We start from the raw sequence: 10,852 nt of genomic DNA on the forward strand, positions 1-10,852 counted from the left end.
TTAACGGCCATGCGTGACAGCAGGAGTGGATGTCATGTTAATATGCATGACTAAATGCATAACGCGTAGGACGTAATCATCTTCTTTTTTTGAAGTAACGTCTGTATTATATAAGATAAGAAGATAAGAATGCCTTGGATGGGTTCGTCTTTCTTATGCTGTCTGCTGCTGTAGCTGTAGGGGTGGGTGTCATCGTCCATTTCGCAGGAGGCAACAGAGAAGTAGTCTGTAGGTGTCATCCTGAGACTATACTAGGTGGGCAGATCTCAGAGTACTTGAAACTTGCCAGTCAAGGGCATAGAGAAATATGTAAGAAGATTTTCTAAATTATGTTTAGATATGTAAACTTTATTTAAGATAAGATAAGATAAGATACGATACAACATAAAAGAATGGACGGACCTGTCATTGAAAGAAGTTCTAAGGCAAACGACAGAGAGGAATGGAGAAAGGCGTCGACGACGGTCCATTAGACTTAGGGATAGATAAAGTTAAAGATAATATAAATGGACCATAGCTGAGTATGCTATAATGGAAATTCAGTTTGACTACAATTGAACACCTCAGCGTAACTACTGTAATGATAACTATAATATAGATGCAAGTACAAACAACATTCACGCACGAAAGAATTACACTCAAAAACAGGCTCTATGAGTTCTACTTCTTAGTACTTCTCAATGACGACAGCTCCTAATACAAGTATTTCAAGCAGATATTATCTGATAATTTATACTGATGGCTAGGAATATATTTATTTCAAAACAATTTTTTGGAGGACATATTTATTCATATATTAAGAAACAAACATTAATAGCAAAATTGTTTGAATGGGCGCTGTGGCTGAGTGATTAAGCGCTTGGCTTCCGAACGTGTGGTTCTGAGTTCCAATCTCGGCGAAGACAGAGATTATCAGTTTCAGGATGTTTGTCCATTCAACTATAATGGGTACCTGACTGTAGTTGGAGAAAGTAAAAACGGTTTATCGTTGTGCTGGCCACATGACACCCTGCTCAGGTTAAAGACAGATGACATCTGCCCCATAGATCTTCTGCTGGCCACATGACACCATGCTCATGTTAAAGACAGATGTGACATTAACATCATTCGCCCCATAGATCTTGTGCTGGCCACATGACACCATGCTCATGTTAGAGACAGATGACATTAACATCATCTGCCCCATAGATCTTGTGCTGGCCACATGACACCATGCTCATGTTATAGACAGATGACATTAACATCATCCGCCCCATAGATCTTGTGCTGGCCACATGACACCATGCTCATGTTAGAGACAGATGAAATCCGCCCCATAGATCTTGTGCTGGCCACATGACACCATGCTCATGTTAGAGACAGATGACATCTGCCCCATAGATCTTGTGCTGGCCACATGACACCATGCTCATGTTAGAGACAGATGACATTAACATCATCCGCTCCATAGATCTTGTGCTGGCCACATGACACCCTGCTCATGTTAGAGACAGATGACATCCGCTCCATAGATCTTGTGCTGGCCACATGACACCCTGCTCATGTTAGAGACAGATGACATCCGCTCCATAGATCTTGTGCTGGCCACATGACACCATGCTCATGTTAGAGACAGATGACATTAACATATCCGCTCCATAGATCTTGTGCTGGCCACATGACACCATGCTCATGTTAGAGACAGATGACATCCGCCCCATAGATCTTGTGCTGGCCACATGACACCATGCTCATGTTAGAGACAGATGACATTAACATATCCGCTCCATAGATCTTGTGCTGGCCACATGACACCCTGCTCATGTTAGAGACAGATGACATCCGCTCCATAGATCTTGTGCTGGCCACATGACACCATGCTCATGTTAGAGACAGATGACATCCGCTCCATAGATCTTGTGCTGGCCACATGACACCATGCTCATGTTAGAGACAGATGACATTAACATATCCGCTCCATAGATCTTGTGCTGGCCACATGACACCCTGCTCATGTTAGAGACAGATGACATTAACATCATCCGCTCCATAGATCTTGTGCTGGCCACATGACACCATGCTCATGTTAGAGACAGATGACATTAACATATCCGCTCCATAGATCTTGTGCTGGCCACATGACACCATGCTCATGTTAGAGACAGATGACATTAACATCATCCGCTCCATAGATCTTGTGCTGGCCACATGACACCCTGCTCATGTTAGAGACAGATGACATTAACATATCCGCTCCATAGATCTTGTGCTGGCCACATGACACCCTGCTCATGTTAGAGACAGATGACATTAACATCATCCGCTCCATAGATCTTGTGCTGGCCACATGACACCATGCTCATGTTAGAGACAGATGACATCCGCCCCATAGATCTTGTGCTGGCCACATGACACCATGCTCATGTTAGAGACAGATGACATCCGCCCCATAGATCTTGTGCTGGCCACATAACACCCTGCTCATGTTAGAGACAGATGACATTAACATCATCCGCTCCATAGATCTTGTGCTGGCCACATGACACCCTGCTCATGTTAGAGACAGATGACATTAACATCATCCGCTCCATAGATCTTGTGCTGGCCACATGACACCATGCTCATGTTAGAGACAGATGACATTAACATCATCCGCTCCATAGATCTTGTGCTGGCCACATGACACCATGCTCATGTTAGAGACAGATGACATTAACATCATCCGCTCCATAGATCTTGTTCTGGCCACATGACACCATGCTCATGTTAGAGACAGATGACATTAACATATCCGCTCCATAGATCTTGTGCTGGCCACATGACACCATGCTCATGTTAGAGACAGATGACATTAACATCATCCGCTCCATAGATCTTGTGCTGGCCACATGACACCATGCTCATGTTAGAGACAGATGACATTAACATATCCGCTCCATAGATCTTGTGCTGGCCACATGACACCCTGCTCATGTTAGAGACAGATGACATTAACATCATCCGCTCCATAGATCTTGTGCTGGCCACATGACACCATGCTCATGTTAGAGACAGATGACATTAACATATCCGCTCCATAGATCTTGTGAGTGGCCACATGACACCATGCTCATGTTAGAGACAGATGACATCCGCCCCATAGATCTTGTGCTGGCCACATGACACCATGCTCATGTTAGAGACAGATGACATCCGCCCCATAGATCTTGTGCTGGCCACATGACACCCTGCTCATGTTAGAGACAGATGACATTAACATCATCCGCTCCATAGATCTTGTGCTGGCCACATGACACCCTGCTCATGTTAGAGACAGATGACATTAACATCATCCGCTCCATAGATCTTGTGCTGGCCACATGACACCATGCTCATGTTAGAGACAGATGACATTAACATCATCCGCTCCATAGATCTTGTGCTGGCCACATGACACCATGCTCATGTTAGAGACAGATGACATTAACATATCCGCTCCATAGATCTTGTGCTGGCCACATGACACCCTGCTCATGTTAGAGACAGATGACATTAACATCATCCGCTCCATAGATCTTGTGCTGGCCACATGACACCATGCTCATGTTAGAGACAGATGACATTAACATATCCGCTCCATAGATCTTGTGAGTGGCCACATGACACCATGCTCATGTTAGAGACAGATGACATCCGCCCCATAGATCTTGTGCTGGCCACATGACACCATGCTCATGTTAGAGACAGATGACATCCGCCCCATAGATCTTGTGCTGGCCACATGACACCCTGCTCATGTTAGAGACAGATGACATTAACATCATCCGCTCCATAGATCTTGTGCTGGCCACATGACACCCTGCTCATGTTAGAGACAGATGACATTAACATCATCCGCTCCATAGATCTTGTGCTGGCCACATGACACCATGCTCATGTTAGAGACAGATGACATCCGCCCCATAGATCTTGTGCTGGCCACATGACACCCTGCTCATGTTAGAGACAGATGACATTAACATCATCCGCTCCATAGATCTTGTGCTGGCCACATGACACCATGCTCATGTTAGAGACAGATGACATTAACATATCCGCTCCATAGATCTTGTGCTGGCCACATGACACCCTGCTCATGTTAGAGACAGATGACATTAACATCATCCGCTCCATAGATCTTGTGCTGGCCACATGACACCCTGCTCATGTTAGAGACAGATGACATTAACATATCCGCTCCATAGATCTTGTGCTGGCCACATGACACCATGCTCATGTTAGAGACAGATGACATCCGCCCCATAGATCTTGTGCTGGCCACATGACACCATGCTCATGTTAGAGACAGATGACATCCGCCCCATAGATCTTGTGCTGGCCACATGACACCCTGCTCATGTTAGAGACAGATGACATTAACATCATCCGCTCCATAGATCTTGTGCTGGCCACATGACACCCTGCTCATGTTAGAGACAAATGTGACATTAACATCATCTGCCCCATAGATCTTGTGCTGGCCACATGATACCATGCTCATGTTAGAGACAGATGTGACATTAACATCATCCGCCCTATAGATCTTGTGCTGGCCACATGACATCATGCTCATGTTAGAGACAGATGACATTAACATCACCCGCCCAATAGATCTTGTGCTGGCCACATGACACCATGCTCATGTTAGAGACAGATGACATTAACATATCCGCTCCATAGATCTTGTGAGTGGCCACATGACACCATGCTCATGTTAGAGACAGATGACATCCGCCCCATAGATCTTGTGCTGGCCACATGACACCATGCTCATGTTAGAGACAGATGACATCCGCCCCATAGATCTTGTGCTGGCCACATGACACCCTGCTCATGTTAGAGACAGATGACATTAACATCATCCACTCCATAGATCTTGTGCTGGCCACATGACACCCTGCTCATGTTAGAGACAAATGACATTAACATCATCCGCTCCATAGATCTTGTGCTGGCCACATGACACCATGCTCATGTTAGAGACAGATGACATCCGCCCCATAGATCTTGTGCTGGCCACATGACACCCTGCTCATGTTAGAGACAGATAACATTAACATCATCCGCTCCATAGATCTTGTGCTGGCCACATGACACCATGCTCATGTTAGAGACAGATGACATTAACATATCCGCTCCATAGATCTCTTGCTGGCCACATGACACCCTGCTCATGTTAGAGACAGATGACATTAACATCATCCGCTCCATAGATCTTGTGCTGGCCACATGACACCCTGCTCATGTTAGAGACAGATGACATTAACATATCCGCTCCATAGATCTTGTGCTGGCCACATGACACCATGCTCATGTTAGAGACAGATGACATCCGCCCCATAGATCTTGTGCTGGCCACATGACACCATGCTCATGTTAGAGACAGATGACATCCGCCCCATAGATCTTGTGCTGACCACATGACACCCTGCTCATGTTAGAGACAGATGACATTAACATCATCCGCTCCATAGATCTTGTGCTGGCCACATGACACCCTGCTCATGTTAGAGACAAATGTGACATTAACATCATCTGCCCCATAGATCTTGTGCTGGCCACATGATACCATGCTCATGTTAGAGACAGATGTGACATTAACATCATCCGCCCTATAGATCTTGTGCTGGCCACATGACATCATGCTCATGTTAGAGACAGATGACATTAACATCACCCGCCCCATAGATCTTGTGCTGGCCACATGACACCATGCTCATGTTAGAGACAGATGACATTAACATCATCCGCCCCATAGATCTTGTGCTGGCCACATGACTCCATGCTCATGTTAGAGACAGATGACATTAACATCATCCGCTCCATAGATCTTGTGCTGGCCACATGACACCATGCTCATGTTAGAGACAGATTACATTAACATCATCCGCCCCATAGATCTTGTGCTGGCCACATGACACCATGCTCATGTTAGAGACAGATGACATTAACATCACCCGCCCCATAGATCTTGTGCTGGCCACATGACACCATGCTTATGTTAGAGACAGATGACATTAACATCATCCGCCCCATAGATCTTGTGCTGGCCACATGACTCCATGCTCATGTTAGAGACAGATGACATTAACATCATCCGCCCCATAGATCTTGTGCTGGCCACATGACACCATGCTCATGTTAGAGACAGATGACATTAACATCATCCGCCCCATAGATCTTGTGCTGGCCACATGACACCATGCTCATGTTAGAGACAGATGACATTAACATCATCCGCCCCATATATCTTGTGCTGGCCACATGACACCATGCTCATGTTAGAGACAGATGACATTAACATCATCCGCTCCATAGATCTTGTGCTGGCCACATGACACCATGCTCATGTTAGAGACAGATGACATTAACATCATCTGCCCCATAGATCTTGTGCTGGCCACATGACACCATGCTCATGTTAGAGACAGATGTGACATTAACATCATCTGCCCCATAGATCTTGTGCTGGCCACATGACACCATGCTCATGTTAGAGACAGATGTGACATTAACATCATCTGCCCCATAGATCTTGTGCTGGCCACATGACACCATGCTCTTGTTAGAGACAGATGACATTAACATCATCCGCCCCATAGATCGGAAGATCTGAAAGGGGAAACTTATTGTTTAAACACGAAACACAATAATAAGATAAGAGAATCACTCACACACGCGCAGTGCTTTTGTTTTTGTTAAAGTCTACTTCTCTTTGTTTACGTCTGTCATTGAACATTTCCATAAAAAGGCGATAAAACTATATGCGGCTATCTTTGGTGTCTCTGGTGTATAAAAACTAAGGCAGCATTGATACGGTTGTTTTATTTAAAGGTTAGGCCTATATGATTTGTTTTTACACACTGTAGCACTGTAGAGTTGAATTTTCGGAGCTCGTCCCGTGATAGCACTAATTAAGTCTAATACGGAGAAAGTCTTTTTTTTTTTTTTTTTTTAAATCCAATTATGAAATACAAACCTTATCTAAGCGAAAGAATTCCACATTTGCAAAGCATATCTCTCGTTAATGTAAAAATTATTTTCCTTATGCGATATCAAAACAAAATAATTAATTACCTATATTCAAATGACTAATTGTTTAATTTTGTTTTTGATTTATTTTTTATTAGCTACAATAAATAATGGTTTCAACTTAATTCGAGAACGGGCGAGGTAGAAATAACATGTTCAATAACCTAAGGGGACGAAATTCTGCATATTTAGCCGTATCTGTGACTACTGATGGAATTAATTTCTCTTGATAGTTTCAAACAAAATAATTATTGACAAGTAATTCATAGACTAATCGGATTATGTTTTTTTTAGCTGATTCGTGTCTTGTCTTTGCCAAAGAATAATTGTGCAAAGTTTCAACTTGTTTCGAGAATGGATGCTGGAGAAACAAGGGGCACAAACTTTTTACCAGACAGACAGATGGACAGACAAAGTAAGTTAATATACGCTTTGTAAAAATGGCAACTGACTAGTGTATTAAAGGAGATTTGATACGAAGATCAACTGTCACGCATTGAGCTATTGTTAAAATTATAACTCAATTCTTTTTACTTATCTTATAAATTACTGAAGTTACTTCATTAAGAAATATAATTACGCCTAAATAGCCAAGTATGTTAATCAAAGACTAAAAATTCCTTTAAGTTGTTGGTTTTCCTAGCTGATTTAGACAACCCAATACATGCACTAAAAGCACCGAAAAGAAGGAGCACTTGTACGAATTTGTCCTAGCATATGAAATAAGAAATGTGTCTATGTCTTTGTTTCTGGGTTTTGTGTTTCTCTGTATTCTCACCTTGTGTCATAGATGTTCTCCTGAATTGTCTGAATTTAGTAATATTTTTAGTAGGGTAACTCTACTCAAGTGTGAATATTCGTTTGTTATAAATGGTTACAAGGAGGGTTGTTTGGTGGTGCGGTATGTGCGTTCGGTCGTCTCGATGTTCCTCGGTTCAAACCCTGCCCGCTGCCATCCCCCGTCGCCCTGAGGGATGTTTGGACTAGGAAGTAAATCATCTTCAACATCCAAAACAAGTAAAACAATTTACAAACAAACATTTTACAAACAAACATTTTACAAACAAAAAACATTTTACAGACAATTTAGAAACAAACATTTTACAAATAAACATTTTACAGTCATTTTACAAACAAACATTTTACAAACAAACATATTACAAACAAACATTTTACAAACAAGCATTTTACAAACAAACATTTAAGAAACATTTTTAGAAACAAACATTTTAGAAACAAACAATTTAATAACAAACATTTAACAAACAAACATTTTACAAATCTCTAGGCTCAATTTTGCCTCAGTTTCTTTTCTTATTCTTTTGTTAGCAACAGTGAATTCATTGTTAGTGTCAGTGGCGTTGCTAGGAATCTGCCGTTCTTTGGGGGGCCCTGGAGTTACTTCTTTGGTGGCCCCTGCATTTTGAGTAATATTTAATATTTAGTGTAAAAAAACAAACCCACTCATTTAGGGGCCACAGACATGTGGCCCCACCCTAGCTACGCCTATGGTTATTGTTTAGTTAATCGTGAAAATCACCATTTGCTATTACAGCAGACGATTATAAGCCATCGCAACTGACCGTGTCGAAAGCCTTGGTGAGATCCACAAAGGCAGCATATATATTTAAGTTCCGCTCTCTGCAGTTTCTTGTAACTGTCGCAAAACAAATATCCAAAAATACCGGCTCTAAAGTCACATTGGTTCTTGTCAGGGTGAGGGTTGCTGGGCATAACTCTAGTGTGTAGTGACGTGCTGAGATCTCTTCTTGCCTCGTAATTATCAAACCTTTGCTCTGGCCACTTCAGCCATCGCGTAGCATTACTGTGTACTAAATCTATGACACACTTACATGTAAATATATATAACGTAACTCCACAGATGCAGACGAGGAAAGTTTAATCGTAAAAAAATGGGTTAGTCGGTCAAGCAAAACGCATGCAAAACTGATGCAAAGAGCTTTCATGCTACTGATTGAAGTGTGATGCCTCTATAGTTGGAGCAGTTAGACTTGTCACTCCTTTTGTATATGAGAATTGCAGTTTCAAGTTTCTCAAATGGTGAATCATCGAGCTCCTCTCCTATAGCTTTTTTTTTTTTGGAATATTTACCACGGATCCCTCCGATACAAACCATTTGTCACCAAATAGCAAGCCATAGTGTTCTGTCCAGCAATTTTGTGTATCCGTCTTGCTAGTTAAAAGAGTGGAATCATCGGAAGATTTTAGCGGCGACGTAGTCTGGTTACAGTCTGGTAAGATGAGAGCTATAGGCACATAGAAGCGACTCGTGGAAAGAGCGTGTGTCACCAGTGTTAGCATAAACCCGGATAGTTCAACTTTAAGCCACCATTTACTTCTATGCCCGGACCTTTGACTGCGGAGTGTTACAAGAAGCTTTATAGAGAGATCTGGCTGCATTGTCATTATTGTTTGCAAGAACAGAACAATAGCAGTTGTGCTTTTTCTTTAGCAGTTCTTGAATTTCTTCCTTGTTCTCCTCACACCAGTCTCTATTGGGTTAGGCTGACACGTCACGTGGTAACGTTTTTAGCTGGCTCTAGTTACTAACTGGATCATCTTCCCTAGGGCTTTCTGTGATCAACCTCTAGTATCCCCCTTAATTTCTCTTGTATTTTTGTCATCCTTGAGAATGTGTTGCGTTCATATGCGCTGCCCATTGTAGCCATTCGACAATAAGCAGTAATGTGCATATACTTGGGATGTTTCGTAGCACGCTTCACAGGCAAAAATAAGCGATTGAATCTCGTTTTTTTAAAAATATATATGATTCATCCCTTTATAAAAAAAGACTTAATTACATCTATTCTTAGGTTTCAAATTATCATTCTTCCCTAGTTCTATTAGAGCATGGAATGGGTTGCCTGAGCCAGCCAGGAAAACCAGTGACTTTGCAGAATTTAAGTCATTGGTTAACAATCATGACCAAATGCATGACGTGTAGGACGTAGGACGTAATCATCTCTTTTTTTTGAAGTAAGGTCTGCATTATATAAGATAAGTAAAATCCGAAGTAGATAGGTAAAGTTGGTTGTTGTGCTGGCCACATGACATCCTCGTTAATTAGCTATCAGCCATAGAAGCAGATTACTTTTAGATCATTTATATCCCATAAATCGCAAGGTCTGAAAAGGTGTCAATATATTGATATTACATTTAAATACGTAAAATTAGATCTATGAGATCTTATGAAATGTGCATAGCTATTGTTATTTTTGCAATTGACTTTCAAAAAACTATAAATAATTTTAACTCCCGTTTATTTTTTATAAAACGAATGATGACAAAAATGACAAAATAAATAAATTAGCGTTTGTCTTATATTATTCTATAAAAGAGACGTTACTTCAAAAAAGAAGATAATTAGATCTACGTCCGGAAGCTCAAAATTGGAACCAGTGAAATCTGCCCATGTGGAGTATCACCAGAGAATGCAGACCACGTCCTCCAAAACTGCTCTCTTTACCAAGAGGCCAGTATAAGTCATTGGCCCCAAATCACCCCAATAGAAAGGAAACTATATGGAGAGCTCCCTGATTTGGAAACCACTGCGCAGTTCATCTCATGTATTGGTCTACTCATCTGAACACTCCAACATAACAATGAGAACGAAGAAGAAGATCTACGTCCAACGTGTTTAATGTGCCATTCTAGTCATACGTGTTAATAAGTGACTTAAACTCTGCTAATTCGTTGGTTTTCTTATTCAGTCAACCCATTTCATTCTCTAATGGCACTACTTTACTCCACTAAAAAAAAAAAATTAAGTCCATCTGGAATAACCTGCCCAGTGTGCAGCTGA

At 41.8% G+C, this 10,852-nt stretch overlaps 1 protein-coding gene across 1 annotated transcript in view; it reads right to left on the reverse strand.

Annotated features, from left to right (window-relative positions):
* Positions 1 to 10,852, reverse strand: part of LOC106064932 (uncharacterized) — a 77,115-nt gene that overhangs the window by 57,918 nt on the left and 8,345 nt on the right. The window lies entirely within an intron of this gene.

Source organism: Biomphalaria glabrata, chromosome 8, assembly GCF_947242115.1.
Source record: "Biomphalaria glabrata chromosome 8, xgBioGlab47.1, whole genome shotgun sequence".
In the NCBI taxonomy this organism is placed as follows: Eukaryota; Metazoa; Mollusca; class Gastropoda; family Planorbidae; genus Biomphalaria; species Biomphalaria glabrata.